The sequence below is a fragment of the Mesocricetus auratus genome, unplaced genomic scaffold, assembly GCF_017639785.1.
Source record: "Mesocricetus auratus isolate SY011 unplaced genomic scaffold, BCM_Maur_2.0 Super-Scaffold_100011, whole genome shotgun sequence".
In the NCBI taxonomy this organism is placed as follows: domain Eukaryota; kingdom Metazoa; phylum Chordata; class Mammalia; order Rodentia; family Cricetidae; genus Mesocricetus; species Mesocricetus auratus.
The window spans coordinates 11,663,270-11,680,398 of record NW_024429195.1 but is presented as its reverse complement, the minus strand read 5'-3'; the positions used below and the strand labels follow the sequence as shown (position 1 = coordinate 11,680,398).

General features: G+C 42.5%; 1 long non-coding RNA gene across 2 annotated transcripts; it reads left to right on the top strand.

Annotated features, from left to right (window-relative positions):
- Window positions 1-651: 651 nt before the first annotated feature.
- On the top strand, window positions 652-16,740 carry LOC121132783. 2 transcript variants are annotated; one of them, XR_005880342.1, is made up of 3 exons: window positions 652-3,485; window positions 4,351-4,448; window positions 16,383-16,740. It is a non-coding gene; the product is annotated as an uncharacterized LOC121132783 (long non-coding RNA). The 2 variants fall into 2 exon arrangements; XR_005880341.1 differs by lacking the exon at window positions 16,383-16,740 and adding an exon at window positions 5,089-5,427.
- Window positions 16,741-17,129: the final 389 nt, after the last annotated feature.

Genomic DNA, 17,129 nt, shown 5'->3' with positions numbered 1-17,129 from the left:
ATCAAGACCCATGTTCTTTATAACAGGATGGATATCAACCACAAGACTTCATAATCTATGTCTGAGAAAAACGGCTTGGGATATGGTGATTTCTTTTCAAGTTTGCATAAATTAAATAAATTCAATTAAATGGAAGTAAATGAAAATAATTAGCACTGAAATCATCCAATTACACTTGAGTTTTCTTACCTGAAATGCCTGGAACTAGAAGTGTTTAGAATTTGGACAATTTTTCAGATTGTGAAATATTTGGTTTATATATAGTTACAAAAGCATACAATGAAGTGTGTTGGGGATGGGGCACACATATGAACAAAGCTCATTTATGCACTGTACCCATGGTTTTCCCCACTGTATGCACCTTCTACACATAAACTGGACGCAATTTTAATGCATCAGCACTTTGATGGTGACCCATCACAGGAGGTCAGGTATGGGATTATTTTCTGCCTGTGACATTCTTCAGAGCTTAAACAATTTGGATTACTGGAGCATTTTCTACTTGAAGGTTTTAGACAAAGGCTGTCCAGCCTCTCTGCAGTCCTTGACCTCTGGTGTGGCTTTTCTTTCATCTGAAGCACGCCTTCTCATTCTCTACTTTCACATGCGTTTGTCCAATCCTCTTGCTTCTTTCTTACCCGGAATGGAGATGAGGGAGGGAGCCGTGTGGAGTGGAGAAAAAGACCCTGGGTGGCCTCACTGCAGGCAGGCTTTGACAGTGGAGATTACAGACTTCATACCATTGGCAGACTACTGCGTCCACACAGTGAGACACCCTTGTCGTGATGGAGAAGAGGTGGTGAGTCCAGGCTTTCTGTGGATTCTGAACGCTGGATGGATCTGAGCCAGCAATGAACACTCGGCGTGGCCTGGGCAGTCCATAATGAGCCTTTCTTTGGGCATCTTTTCCTTAGTTTGATGTCCCCCATTGCTTTGGCTGTATATTTGTTAAGATCTCCTTGAAACCAGTGATCCCAGGGCATTAAAAGTCATAGATTCTCCACCTGTGGGTTTTCAAACAAAGCTCAGATTGAAGTAGAATTCAAACAATTTAAGCAATAGATCGTCAGTGGGCTGAGTCCAGAGAAAACAAACAAAAAACAAATAAGGAAAAAAGCGCTTCTCTTACTGGGATTTGTACTGGAAATCTTAAAAAATGCTGCACATGAATGCTTTTGCATGCTTCTTACTGTAATTTTATTTTCTGATTATTGTTATAGGCATCCATGGAAATATCCACAGTGCCCATGAGAGAAAAAAATATTTAGCAAAGGTCTCTCAGTGTAATCTGTTTCTCTTAGAAATAATTTGATTCTATAAAAATAATCTAAGGGGAGGAGCTCGTTAAAACATAATTTGAATATTAGAGTGAAATAGCTTATAATTTCTATTGAGGGAAAAATTTAGTAGTTTCAAAACTGAGTTATGAAACCAGAGCATATGAAACAAATGCAGATTTAATCTTAGAAATCATTGTTCAAATGAATCAGATTTGAGAATGATTTCATTGGCAGGTCAGTTAGCACTTTCTCCAAAATATTCTTTTTGAAAAATTAATCCCTAAACAATTTTTCCTGAATTTCCCAGACCCACTCCATAAAGTTTACCTGCTTGGTTCATGAAAGCCGGGGCACCCCCTTAGCACAGGAATCTTCTAGAAGAATCTTACAGTCCGCTTTCCATTCTCTCCGCCTGTCCAGGCTTCAGTATATCTTACGACAGCTGTAGTAGATTGTCCCTTTGGCTTGCTGCAAGACATCTATCAACAGCAGAAAGCCTGCCATGCCGTGTGGACGTCAGACTCTCCACTGGAAGCCACAAGGGTGACACTGTCCATGTCCCCACTGCCTCCTGTGATTTCCGTCTCCAGAATATTCTCTCTACTCCCCCTTCCACAGGACAACCTGTCAGGTATTTCCATCAGTCAGTGACTTCTCCACCCTGTTATCTTGTATCCAGGCTAAACATTGCTGCTTCTCCCAACTGCCCCTTAAAACACATCTTGGAACCCTTCCACTGGGTTTTCTGTCTTCAGAGTCCAAGAGTATCTGAAACATGGTTGTATATGTGTAATAATGGGGGTCTTCTCAACTAGCTACCTTTCCTCCCTCACCATGCCCAACCTTTGTGGGTCAAAGATAAATCAGGGGAAATAGCTTCCAGTTTCTGGTTACTGTATTCAGAGTACCAAAAGTGAATTGAATGGCAGGAAGAGTGTCGTCTCTACACCCCTCCTCTTGAATTATTAGTGGTTAACAAGACAGCCACCAATTTTTAAAGATTAAAAAAAAGAGAAAGTCTAAAGTATGGACAGTACAAACCATTACCATCTGTTGAGAAGGTGACAGTTTATTATAAGTCTTTTGGTTAGCTGCCCTGAGAGAGAATACTTTTCTTCTTTTGAAATAAATGTTACAATTTCAAAATTCTGTCCTGATAACTAGCCCAAGTTACAATGAGTATTATACAAATAATGATTATATTACAGAATTATTCATGAAAGAAAGCACAAAGGAAATGTGTCTGAATAATGGAAATACAAGAAATTCTGTTATATTGATGTATGTATAATATGATATCTCAAGAAGAAATACAGAAAAATTTTATTTAGTATGTAAATGGCTATTGACATGTGAAAGATAGACACGTGGGTAAGAAGTGGAGAGCCCTGACTGATGGTGGCGAACACCTTTAATCCCAGAACTCAGGAGGCAGAGACAGGCAGATCTGTGTGGGTTCAAGGCCAGTTTGATCTACAGAGTTAGTTCTAGGGCAGCCAGGGCTACAGAGAGAAACCCTTTCTCAAAAAAACCAAAACCAACTGAACAAACAAACGAGAATCATTATCATTGGAGCAAATTGGTAGGTTTCTGGATTTAACTATTCATGTTTGAAGCTAAGTAGATGAAATAACTGGAGAATGGCATTTATTTTTGCTCAGGAAAGTATTAGTCCATAACAGCTGGGCTACATTTTGAACCTGTCTATGGTAATGAAGAGTGCCATGGCAGGAATGTTCTGTGGAACCAAGCCTGTCACATATGCCTGGGGAGAGAAAACGAAGAAGGGATGAAATTCCCAGTCTTCCCCCAGGAGCATGACCTCAGGAAGCAGAAAACAGACACAAGGCTCTACTCCTGACTACCCCACCATGCCTCAACAGCACTCCCGGCTGAAGACCCAGTCAGTCACACAGACTACCTCCTGACCATGCCTCAACAGCACTCCAGGCTGAAGACCCAGGCCGTCACACAGACTACCTCCTGACTACCCCACCATGCCTCAACAGCACTCCCTGCTGAAGACCCAGTCAGTCACACAGACTACCTCCTGACTACCCCACCATGCCTCAACAGCACTCCCTGCTGAAGACCCAGTCAGTCACACAGATTACCTCCTGACTACCCCACCATGCCTCAACAGCATTCCCTGCTGAAGACCCAGTCAGTCACACGGACTTCGGAGGGTCCACTCAAGACAACATGGTAGGTCGTACTTCCCCCTCTAAGTTGCCACACCTATTGGATTTATACTAATACCTTTTAAGATTGTGAGGCTGATTTAGATTTGTCTCTAGAACATTATCAAAGATACTTGAATGATGAACTGAGGCCCTGTTCTTGAGCTGAATTTGTCCAATAATTCAAATTGTCTAAGCAGAGGTCAACCCATTTTCATACTTAGGCAGCGTTAGGTGTGCAGCATGTGCTACATCTGTGAGCCTTTGCATCATTGCAAGAGTAAACTAACGTCACTGAGGTGCTGATAACATGTCAGACATTTGCTCTTAAAACAGTGCCAATTTGGGCGTTTATTTGCTTCGTGAGTATATTTTAATAGATGAATAAAAGGCCACTCTACTCTTATGTTGTCTGCTTGAAATGAACAGGGAATGTGGGAAGACCAGTCAATCCTATGAGTCTAGTCCCATTGCCACAGTCTTTTTCTAGAGAGAGGGTTGTTTGGTTGGAAGCAGTATAGAATGCCATGGCAATGGCCGAGATCCTCTGAAGTCCTCAGGTGCTGGCTTCTTCAGAAGCACAGTGTACAGAGAAAGCAAGGCGCTGTGAAGCCTGCACAGCACACAGAACCATCTGTAAACCAAACCAGAGCTCCCCTCCTTTGTGAACCAGTTGCTGAGAACTAACTACCCAGGAGAATGACTTTGCAGCCTGAGAGAAGGCAGGGCACCGAGACAGGGGACTACTTGTTGGCCCCTTCTTCAGAGAGCCTCCTTATGCCTTCTTAAATGAAATGTCAATTTTGTAGTTTAAAAAATGTGTTAAAAATACATAAGCGTGTTCATTTGGCTTTAAATGACTAGATATCTCATGATATTTCTAAACACAGTGCTTAAGAAGATAACCATTATCCCTGAACATGGAGTTGTTGATATGCCTTCTGTCATTCATTCCACTGGAGAAAACTGACTTTCTGTCTTGCAGCAGGTATGAATGACAGGTCTGTTGTTAATCTTTACTCTAGGAGCTGGGTTTACATTCATTCATTCTTCATTCATTTTAAATATAACCAAGTAATATATAATAAGATAAAGCAAAAAAACGATCACTTTGAAATAGGACAAGACAGACCAACAGAAGGGAAAGAGCCCAACAGAGGCTACTAGAGTTAGAAACCCACTTGTTCCTATGCTTGGGAATCCAAAACAACACTAAACTGAAAGCCATAAAAGACCTGGCACAGCCCTGTGGATGCTTTTTCAGTCTGTGAATTCATAGGAGCTTGGCTCGTGTTGATTTTGAGGGCCTTGTTTTCTTGGTGTCCTCCACCTCTCTGGCTCTCACACTCTTTCTGCCTCCTCTTCTGTGGGGACCCCTGAGCTCTGAGTGGAGAGGTTTGAAGGAGGCATCCCATTTAGGTCTCAGTGTTCCAAGATCTCGCACTCTCTGCATCATGTCTGGCTGTGGGTCTCTATTTGTTCCCATCTGCTGCAGGGGGAAGTTTCTCTGGTTTTCATTGAGCAAGGCACTGATCTACTAATATAGCAGAATGTCATTAGGAGTCATTTAATTATTACTTTTTTTCTTTTCTGCTTTTTAAGACAAGTATTATTTGATTTTGCCTTAGGTCCCTGTCCAGGTTCTTAGTCATCCCAAGCAGTGTTGGATGTGGACTATTCGTGGAGTGGTCCTTAAGTCAAATCAGACATTTGATGACTCCCACAAACTTTCTGCCCACCATTCCACCAACATATAAGTAGTACACCACGGAAGATAAAGAGTTTGTGGCTAGATGGTGTTTGTTTGTTTCTCTTTTGATAATATTCAGAGTACCTTCCTGTAATATATTTAAATTTAGAAATAGTTTTAAATTCTTTTTAACAACAAATAGAAAAATAAGAGCTTACTTTAAATCTTAATTTTCCCATTTGTTGGTTTATTCTCCTATTAAATATAATCATTTTGTTTTATGGTACTTTTAATTGTTGGAATTACTTATTTTTATTTTATGTGTACGTGCATGTGTGACTCTATGATGTATTGTGCACTATGTGGGCATTGCCCATGGAGGCTAGAAGAGCGCATTGGATCCCCTGGAAGTGGAGTTACAGATAATCAAAAGCTGCCGTGTGGTTGCTGGGGACCAAACCCAGGTCTTCTCAGCAACGACCCTTTCTTATTTTATGATACTTATGAGAATATTTAGATTTCTCTCATTCCTTTCTTTAAAACTTACAAAGACTTCATTAGAATACTTAGTGACTGTAACAACAACAGTAAACCCACAAAAACACATCATTGTTTTTTCCTTGTTTTGCTTTTGCTTTTGGAGCCTTAGGTTTCTTCTTTATAGCATTCTTTATGGCATGAACAAGGAATGCAATGTGTTTACACAAACACAAAAAAATTGTGCATCAGAATTTTTACAATATTAAAGGAGTCCTACACAAGGGTACAGGCATTATACACATGGGGGTGCCAGCCAGGGTGCCCCTCCCATCATTCCCTCCACTTGGGAGGAGCTAGGTGAGATGAAGCACACCATTTTTAAAAAATACTTTAAAAAATTAAATTTGTGTGAGTTTGGAGTTGACAAATCATATATTGATTTTTTTAAAGGAGGAAACTATCACTTTTTAATTCCCCTTTCATTGTTTTCTGCCTGGGCAGATGAAAATCATTGATAAAACCAGTAACTATTTCCTGCATGCCTATGATTCATGACTTTAGCCTCAGACTTGATGATTAAAATTTTACCCCTCTACTTGAGGATTTACCTATGAAATTGGATATACCACCCCAACAAGCCATTAGGCTGAACAGCTAGAGAAAAGTTAGAATACCATGCAATTAAGTAATAGATGTTGCTAGGTGAAAGCTATGATTGCTCAGAAATTAGAGTGAGGAAGAAGATAATTGAAACAGGAAGGAAGAATGAGGAAATTAAAGTCTTGAAATAGATTATTTTGGACATGTGAAGAAAAACAGGAGAGCTTAAAGGCCTAGGGAACATATGAGAGCTGCCTCGGAGCTGTGGTTAAATCTGGGTGTTAGTACTAGCCATGTAAGAATAGGTGATTTTGTGGTATAAAAGAGAGTATTGATAAATAGGCTGCTATGTTGAGAGTTTTGTAAAAAAAAGTTTAAAGAGTTTAAAACTAAACCAGAGGTCAGTAGGGATTTTTAAAGTAATAGCAATGTTTTAGATTGCTATGGCAGCTAGATCTGGAGGGTGAACATAGTGCCTAGGAAGCCATTGTGATGGAATGGGTAGGAATCCTGGGTGGATGGGGGATTCCAGAAATAAGGAGACTAGGGGAGGCTAGGATGTTTGAAGATAAAAAAAATGTATCTACAGCAAGTAATACAAATAACTGGATTCTTAGCACCTGTAGAGGAATATGTAAGACCAGGCAGCTTAGTGAGCCAAGAGAGACCCAAAGGCAGCTATCTAGCATCCAGCTGAAACAGTGGAAAACTTGTCTCCACCAGAAGTAGAATGCCAGGCTCTAGCATGTATCATCCATGGGCCACAGAATAGAACTCAAGATGACACAAGCCAGAGACTTCCCCCAAGGTTTTCCAAAGAGCTCGCATTAACCCAAGTATGTACACACCCATGTCTAACACCCTGGATCAAAGCAAAAAGAAAGCTGCAATTTGATTATACACAAGACTGTTAAATTTTCTTTGATTTACTCTTAAGATGAAACTATGACGTACAAAGATATTTCTGCAGGGACTCTGGAGAATAGTCAAAATGTCTTAAACTTCAGGGGCAACTTTCCTCCAGGTTTTTGTAGTGTTGGTTTCAACTGTAAAGCAACGTAATTACTTTGCCTCCTACATTCTAGAAGTTAGTTGCTTTTTTTTCCTTTCAATTATATAGTCAAACAAATATTTTTTTGGCACATTTGTACATATTCTTCCAAATTCCTCAAGATTCATGCATGTTGGTGTCTGCCTGGCTCTGGTTTTGAGAACAGCTTTACAGTGTGGGCAGATGGCATTTGTACAAAGACTTTAAGCAAGACGGGTCTTAGGAAGAATGTACGCAGGGCTTCTGTGGGGATGTTTTTTAAATCTGGAAACATGCTGCTTTTTTGTTAACAGTGGGGGAAGTTTACCTTTTTTCCTTCAGTTGTCGAGGACTATTTAATTTTTGTGTTTGAAAATCTGTTTCTCAGGATATCAGCCTTATAGGCTTCATGGTTACAGGCCGTGTCCCCAGATGTGCTACTATAGGCACATCAGAATGATACCTTGGATACAGTGTGAGCTATGCTGGCTCCTGTAGGAAATAGCACACACACACACACACACACACACACACACGAACCCTGAATATAGATGAATAAGGAATTGGGTATCTATCATAGCTAATAGTAGCGATCGAACAGCTTATGAAACATTCCTTATTTTAATGTAGCCTTGCTGATGTCATCTCCGAATTCACGTGGGTGAAAATAGTTGGTTTGCCACACCTATAAATGTAGACTTGTTTCATAGGCATTCTGGGTGATATGAGATAGGGGAAAATCCAGTTATTAAAAGAACTAACGACAGAGTGTTCTAACTATGGCCTCTTTCTTAGAATCTGCAATATGTCTCTTATGCTGGGACACAAATAAAGAAAAGCTACTATTAGATTATTAGAGCTCCTTTGGCCCCAGTGTAACACAAGCATTTCCTCTTCTGATGGCACTGATCTTTCACTAATATTAAAAGGATGCTGCTTTCCACAGTGTTACCAGGCATGGTGAGATGGTTTGCACAAATTCTAACAACTATCCATAAGGTTAAGCAATCCAACAGAGGATGAATCAATATAATTCTTTATTTTTTAAGAATAAATTTTGTGCAAGTGACACATGGGGTCTACAGGACGTGTCTAATGATGATTCACGGGGTATAAGGATTCAGGGCTGTGTTTGTGGGCTCCCTCAGGCTCCCTCAGGCTCCCTCAGGCTGTGCTCAGAACATAAGGACTTCACATGACTGAGCTCATCATGGTGCAGCTCTCCCAGGAGGGAACATGGCTCCTGGAGTCTGTCACAGAGAAGAGAAGTGGCATTTCCCTTTCTGGTCTGGGGCAGGACAGCCTCTTCTACTATAGTTAGGGAAAATGAGTGTCGAGGGTTAGCAAAGCAGTGGGTTCCACGGGTAGCTTTGGGCTGACTAAAACGTTCCCCAAACTGTTCTGTGACCTGGGGCTCATCCTACCTGACCTTTCTATGTCCCCTTTCACAGCTGAGGGCCTACAGCTAGGCCTGAAGCATCTCTGCCTGTCACTCTACCTCTCTCCTGCTTTGGTGTGTCTCTGTTTTGTCTATGGCGTCTGTACATCAGTTCCTCAGAAGACCCAAACTGTTCTGCCCTTTGTGATCGTGGCCATAGGGACACACAACTGTATTGTCACCAGGCCCAAACCTTGACTGTTGGTCTGCATTCTTCATGGTCATGATGATGGCAGGCCTTCTCTTTCTGTCACTTTAGAATCTGCAGAACAAATCCAGATCTCATCAGACTTGGGGGTGGAGGAAGGCTACCTGAGGCTATCATCAATCCTTAATGAGGTGTCACCAAGACATGATTAAAAGAGTTGGTGCCCCATCAACTGGGAGAAGAGGGAGGACCTCACTGAGTCACTGAGAGTGACAAGCAGGGAGGATCATCAAAGCAAGGCTCTAGAAAACAATGGAGCTGTGAGTCTGGGAGAAGCAGGCATTACAATAATCGTACTTGACTTTCATGGGTTAGCCTGGCAACATCACTGTTGGCAGTTCTGTGTCTTAGGCTCCATACTCACCAAAACCTTTCGTTTTCATTGTTTGAGACAAGGTTTCTCTGTGTAATAGCCCTGGCTGTCTTGGAACTTGCTTTGTAGACCAGGCTGGCCTCAACCTCACTAAGATCTGCCTGCCTCTGCCTCCCAAGTGTTGAGATTAAAGGCCTGCGCCACCACTACCCAGTTTACCAAAGCTTTTTAATCTAAGTCTTTCTTTGTATTTCTAAACAAAACAAATACTTACAAAAAATCTAATAAGCCTTATTGTGAAGTGTGGCGGTTTGAATAGGAATGGCTCCCGTAGACTCGTGCGTTTGAATGCTTGGCTGTAGGGAGTGGTACTATTAGGAGGTGTGGCCTTCTTGGGGTAGGCGTGTCACTAGGGCTTTGAGGTCTTAGAAGCTCAAGCCAGGCCTAGTGGCTCAAAGTCTCTTCTTGCTGCCTTCAGATCCGGGTGAAGAGCTCCCAGCTAACCCCCCAGCACCATGTCTGCCTTCATGCCACCAGGCTCCCCACCATGATGAAGATGGATTAAGTCTCTAAACTGTAAGCCAGCCCCAGCGATGATGAACTTGATTTTCTGTGTTCTTAGTTCCACTGACAATTGTACTAGGATTTTCATCCTTCCTCAGGATTTTGTTTCAGGGGCTCATGCCTGTAAACTTTGCATCTCTCACAAGGGAGCGAGGAGCCCAGAGCTGAGAGTCAGAACACAGACTATTTACAAACTATGTGAGCAAAAGCAGATGCCAAAGGCTTAGCTTCCAATGTAGAAATCCAAATGGAATGAGTTCTGGAGGCAGAGAAGTCAGGAGCAGGTGGGTCTTTAAGAACCGGTTCTTCTGCCAAATCACAAACCCCTCCTCGCTTTGTCTCGTGTCCTCTGGTCCTCTTCTTTGCCCTCCTGGATTTTGGATTTAAAAGCTCTTTAACCCCATAACTGATGAACGCCATAACACTGTCCCTAAGCCATCAGATACACAAACAAATCCATACATTCATTTGTCCTGTCACTTAGCTTCACTGCAGAGGGAGGGGATTAAATGGAAATTAAAGGTGCAAAACACATGTGTCAGTGATACAGGCTTTTGTACAGGAATTGCCCCTCATTTGCTCTGCTATATTAGTTTACTTCAGGGCATGGACACATCTCTGCACTTCATGTCTGTTGCGTCTTACTTCAGGGCATGGACACATCTCTGCACTTCACGTCTGTTGCGTCTTACTTCGGGGCATGGACACATCTCTTACTCCATGTCTGTTGCCTGTCTCCCCAAATGTTAGTACCTTCCCTCTGCAGCACCCAGTGGCTGACCCTATGAGACTGTCTCTGGTTCTCACGGATTTGGAGGCGCAGACATTTTCTGGTACAACTTCAGGCGAAATACCTTTCGTGTGCTTGTGTCATAATTCACTCCGACAGATTTTCTTATGTGAGCGCCGATATGACACCATCAAGTTTGAACATGCGCGTGGCGTTACTGTCGATCCACACTGCTTGCCTCTGTCTGTCTTAGTCTTTGGAAGGCGATGCTGACAGTTTGAAAAGCAGATACATGTTTCTAGGAGTAGACTCAGAACAGAGGGGGCCACACGCTGTGTACGCTACCTACGGAAAATTCCTGTGGACTGATGGTGGGTTTGCAGCCAGATGACTCAGATTTCAATCCTGGTCCTTGACGGCAGGCATCAGTCATTCATTGTGTGTGTCACTCATTCACTCTTGTGTGCTCAGCTTGCAGTTCATATTGCTTAATCAGAATGAAAGCAAGCCATTCTCAAGTAAACCACAGTGAACCTATCGCATGGTGTCTGACTTTGGAGCCCTTGAAGTCCAGGTCAAGCAGACAGTGTGTTCTAGCAATGTTCCAAAAGAAACTCAAGATGCGGGCTGAAGAGATGTCTCCAAGGTTAAGAACACTGATTGCTCTTCCAAAGGTCCTGAGTTCAATTCCCAGCAACCACATGGTGGCTCACAACTATGAGATCTGGTGTTCTCTTCTGGCTTGAGACATACATGGAGGCAGGATGTTGTATTCATTATAAATAAATAAATCTTAAAAAAAAAGAAAAAGAAACTCAAGATGCCCTCAGGAGTCTCTATTCACAATTAAAAAAAAACTTCAATAAACCTGCTACCCCTATAGCGAAGAAAAGTGGCAATTTAAGGACATGTCATATAATTTAAACATAACACAAAATGATTTTTTTCACCTACGTTTCTTCATGTGATCGCTAAAGACAGCAATGTCTAGGAGATAAACGTTATGGAAAGAGTGGAGACCCCCAGTCAGAGCAAGGTGGTTCCTGTATCAGTGTCCAGAACAGGGAGCAGCCACAGTTGGAGCATGCTGGATACTTCGGTACTTCTGCAGAGACACTAAAAAAGAGTCAGATGAAAGAAAAGTGATATGATGGAACAAAATGGAGATAAACTAGGTAACTACACTCTGGTGTGTGTTAACCCCTGAGAAAAGGTGCAATTGCTTTGAGTCTCTCCGATTGGGCTTTGGGGACGATGCAGTACTTTGTGGGAACGTAGGGGCTTGAAAATAGGGAGGCGGGAAGGAAAGGACCCACAGCTGTTCAGGACTGCTTATCTCTCATGCATGTTCTCATACAACGTCAGAGACCTGCTTGCTCATTTTAAGGCCTGGGTCTGCACAGGAGGAGTGCAGATGTGCCCTCTTCTACCATAGCCTCACGGCCTGCTTCATTTCCACTTTCTTCAGTGTTGATTTTGTTCATGGTGGTAAAATATTACATGGAATAACGAGTGTGGTGGCTGGCGTGAACTTCAGACTGTGGAATAGCAGTTGTCCTGTGTGTGGGTCTGTGTCTGGGTCTCTGCGTGACTCTGTGTGTGTGTGTGTGTGTGTGTGTGTGTACGCGTGCGCACGCGCACACATACACACAGACACGTGCAGTATGCATATGCTCATATGTGTGGGGTACACAGACTCACATGCATATGAGTGTTGAAGTCAGAGGTTGCTGCCGAAGCGGGCGTTTGGCAATTCATCTGGAAGTCTGCAGTGTTTCCCTCGGACCCCCCACCCTCTGCCTTCTCAGTAGTGGGATCACAGCTGTGTGGAAAGTAACGGCAGAGGTTAGAATGAGGTAGATGGACTCCGAGTTCTTAAAAGATTGCTCACCCATTCCAATCCCTTAAGTAGAGTTATTTCCTGAGAAACTATTGCCTTTTGCCCAATTTACTTTTAGGACAGAGGAGGCTCTCCTTGGCCTCGCCATCTCAAGCTACCCTCTGTCCTTGGATATTGGCTTTCCTACTTTACTTAATATAGTATAAATGCTATTTACAGGAAAATCCCATTATAAATTCAGTATAGACACTTTAAAACTAAGACACTTCTCTTTTATTCAAATTAGAAACGAGCTTGTTTTACATGTCAATCCCAGTTCCTTCTCTCTTCCCTCCACTAACTCCCTATCCCATCCTCTGTCTGCTCCCCAGGGAGGGTGAGGCCTTCCATGGAGGATCTTCAAAGTCTGTCAAGTCATTTGGAGCAGGGCCTAGGCCCTCTCCAGTGTGTCTAGGCTGAGAGAGTAACCCTCTATGTGGGATGGGCTCCCAAAGTCCATTCTTTTACTAGGGATAAATACTGGTCTACCATCAGAGGCCCCATAGATTGCCAAGGCCTCCTCAATGACACCCGGGTTTGGGGGTCTGGATCAGTCCTATGCTGGTTTCTCAGCTATCAGTCTGGGGTCCATGAGCTCCCCCTAAAAACTAAGACACTTTAAACCAAAACATTGTTGATCTACGATTGACTGAAATCTGTGGTCAGGGATCCCATGGCTACATAGGGCCACCTGTATCATGTACTGCAAATACAGCCCTCCAAAGGCGAGGCTGGGAAGATGGTTAGAGGGTTTCTGCAAGCATGAGGACCTGAGTTCAAATCTGTAGCTCTCACATAAAAAGCTGGGCATAGCTGCTTTGGTGTGCAACTCCACCCAGCATTGGCGGATAGAGAAGGAAGGATCCTGGAGACTCCCTGGGCAAGCACAGACTGACACTCAACGCACTGGCATACATTAGGATTTTAAGCCTCAGATTATGTTCACAACAATTTTTAAAGGGTTTCCCACGTATTGCCTTTGGAAAAAGCAAAGTAACAATTTCTGACCACCTTCAACATGAAGACAAAATTGACTTAATGGTCGCCTCTGGAGAGGAAACAGTTAAGCTTGCTCCAGTCTGGGGTTTTCGTGTTAGCTTTCTTTTTAATCTCCCTGTGGGAGTGGCTGCTTCTGAGTAGCTGGGGTCGCACCTCGGCTGCTGGCCTTGCAGCTGACTCTGTCATCCACCTCCTTTCTTCTCTAAGCACAGTCGGCAGATAAAACAGAGCATTTAGAAAAAAAAAAAAAAGACAGTGGAAACTTCTGCCCTCTGTTACCTCTTCCAGGGAGAAAAGAAAAAATATCACGTGCTATTTTTAAAGCCCTTTACAAAAGAGGCAAGAACACTAGAGATTACTTTTTGTTTGTTTGTTTTCAAGTTTTTTCCAGCTTTGAAATACTTTCTTTACAATTTTTACATCTATAACTTTCAAATGATTTTTGCCTATAATTTTTAAAAAAATGATCATTTTTAATTGCATTTTACATTCCAATCACAGCCCTCCCTCCCACACCTCCTCCTACCCACCCCCTTAACCTCCTCCTACTCTCCCTCCACTCCCCCCCTCCCGCCCCGCCCCAGTCCACTCCTCCTCACGGGTAAGGGCTACCATGCCAGTCAACAGTCTGGCACAATAGGTTGGGGCAGGGCCAGGCCCCTGTCCCATACATTAAGACTGAGCATGGCGTCCCACCACAGGGAATGGGCCCCAACAAGCTACCTCATGTATCAGGTTTGTGTCGTGGTCGTTGTTGTCAAAATGTCTACGTTTTACCCAGTAACGAGACACGAACCATGAGTCAACGGAAAGGGGGAGTGAGAGATAACCAACCTTCACCCTCCCTTTGCTCTCTCTTCTCTCTTTCTCTCTGCTCCCGGTTGGCCAATGCCCCCTTCTCTTCTTCCCTTTCCCTTCAAGAGACTCCACGTGGGTTTGTTGACTGGCAATTCGTGTTTCATCGCCTGTCACTGCAGCAAAAGAACATCAGTATGAATGTTTGCCTGCATGTATGTAAATGCACCGCGTGTTTGCCTGGTGTCTGTATGTAAATGCACCGCGTGTTTGCCTGGTGTCTGTGGAAGTCACAGCGGGCACTGGGTCCCCTGGAACTAAAGTTACAGAGGGCAGTGACTTTCATGTGGGTGCTGGGATCTGAACCTGAGATCTCTGCAGGAGCAGCAAATGCTCTTAATGACTTATCTGTCTCTCCACCCCCTCACTTTATTATCAAAAGGATTACTTCCCTAATATATATGTTTATTAGAAACAGAGCTTGAAGCCAGGCAGTGGCAGTGCACACCTTTAATCCCAGCACTTGGGAGGCAGAAGCAGGCAGATCTCTGTGAGTTCGAGGCCAGCCTGGTGTATAGAGTGAGTTCTAAGACAGCCAGAGCTGTTACACAAGAAAACACTGTCTTGAAAAACCAAAAAAACCAAAAAAAAAAACCCAAAAAAACCAAACAAACGAAACCCCCCAAAACAACAAACAACAGAGAAGCAGAACTTGGGCTAATGTGATGTGTTTGCAGATTCGGGAACTATGGATAAATAAGAAATTAAGATGGCAGTTAATGTCTGTTTATGCCACACAGATGAAGATCTAGGAAAGTCTCTGATGGAAAGCATCCATGTCCTCAACCATCACCCTAATGTAATTCTGTATGCATCATTTGCCAGGGTGCTCCTCTGAGCTTCATGTCCTTGGTAAGCATGTGATTTATAGGGTTCATAATGTCAAGGACCCCAAATAAAGGTTCTAAAACTAACTTAATTTACTTAATACAGTTATCTCTAGTTACATCTTTTTGCCTTCAGACAACATAACTTTATTCTTTTTTTTTTAATGTATGGGGTGTTTCAAAACAGGTTTTCTCTGGTTAGCTTTGCTGTCCTGAAACTTACTCAAAGTCCTTGAACTGGCAGAGATCCGTCTGCCTCTGCCTCCAGGGTGCTGGGATTAAAGGTAGGCACCACCATCACCCAGCTGACTTCACTCTTTATGGCTGAGAAAATTCCACTGTGTATATAAATCATATTCCCTTTATCTAAGCCTATGTCTTGAACACCGAGTTTGGTTCTGTGGTTTAGTTTTTGTGAACAGGGGCTGCAGTAAACATTGACGTGTAAATGTTTCTTTGTTATGCTGACATGGAGTCTTTGAGGTCAATATTGAGTGGCATAGCTGGGCAACATATCGAGGTAGTCTAGGATTGAAAAACATGGCCTCCTTCCACATTCGAGCATCGTCTCTAGGCATTGTCATTTGTGAGAGTCAGAAGCAACAGTTTCTCACAAGCACAGTACTTCAATAGCAGAACAGATGGAGAAAAGTGGAATAATCTTGTTGAGGATTAAACATCTCAGCCCTTTGTACCTCATATACGAACCAGGAAAGCCAAATAATGTAAATGTTTTCAGTATATAAACAATGCCTTAAAATGAACAAAAAAGCATCCCTTGGCTCAAGCCAGGCCTGCGTTGGGGTCGCTGTCAGTGAGGACGGGTGCCCACTGACGGGTCTCCCATGCTGGGGTTGCTCCTGCTGGTTCCTGTAATGCTGTGTCTTACCTTGTCCTCTGTAAAACCGGAGGGCACCGAGGATCAGGTTTGCTTTTAAGCGATGGTGGCAGGCTGTCTGTACCACTTTGTTTCAGCAGAAATCTTCCCGAGGGCTTATTACAAAATATTAGTCTCTGTGCTTATAGGGAGCAGTTCCAGTACATTGTGGGAGTAGGCTGCACTAGGTAGAAACGAGCGGAGGCCAGGCTCAGAGGGAGCCATGGCAGAGGTGCCAACTCATACTGGCAAAGTCAAAATACCATACAATCCACCCACATTTCTCACAATGCTCTCTTCAGTTGCTATACCATATTGTGGACTTTCGGTGAATATTCTGGTCTTTATTGAGACAGCAGCAAACTGTATATATTTTTCATTTGGAGAAATGGCATGTAGTTGAAAATGATCATAATTCTTTTTAACTTACAGATGTCTTTATTTAAGAGAGAACTGATGGACATGAGTCCCTACAGGTGAGTAGTTCCTTTGGGTAATACCACCCGAATACGAGTTAGGAAAACCTATGTATAGTAAGAGGTCTTTGTCAGCTGTCTCAAGATAAAGGGAAGAGAAATGGGCACTAAGCAGAAACGAAATGAAACATGAAGAAAAACAGAGGCTCCTTTCTTTCACCATTTTCTTTTCCAGTCAAGAAACCTAGTAAAGAGAATTTTTTCCTGCTTAATGAAATAGAAGTCTTCTTCGTTCCTAATTTGACAGAGGAATTAAAATTAAGTACAATCTTTTTAATTACAATGTAACAAGGCTAAGGAAGGTTTAAGACCCACCAGAGTTAATCTTTAAGTAAAGTTAAAACAGGAAATTTCATTCCCGTGTTTCAATCATTACTGAATTTGGTACATTTAAATAAATGTCATCTTAGCTTTTTAAATCATGAATTTAAACCAAATGACTTCATATCACATATTTAGAAAGCTTAAGTATGTCCTGTTTGAAGACAAATAGGCAGATTTAACTCATTTTATCCCCTACCCACAAATTTTTATTGTGCCCTGAACTATCACTTTTTCCCTTACTAGACTTTTAGAGGTATAAACCATTTTAAATTTAAAACTCTAGTCATTCTCTCTTCTTCTTCTTCTTCTTCTTCTTCTTCTTCTTCTTCTTCTTCTTCTTCTTCTTCTTCTTCTTCTTCTTCTTCTTCTTCTTCTCCTT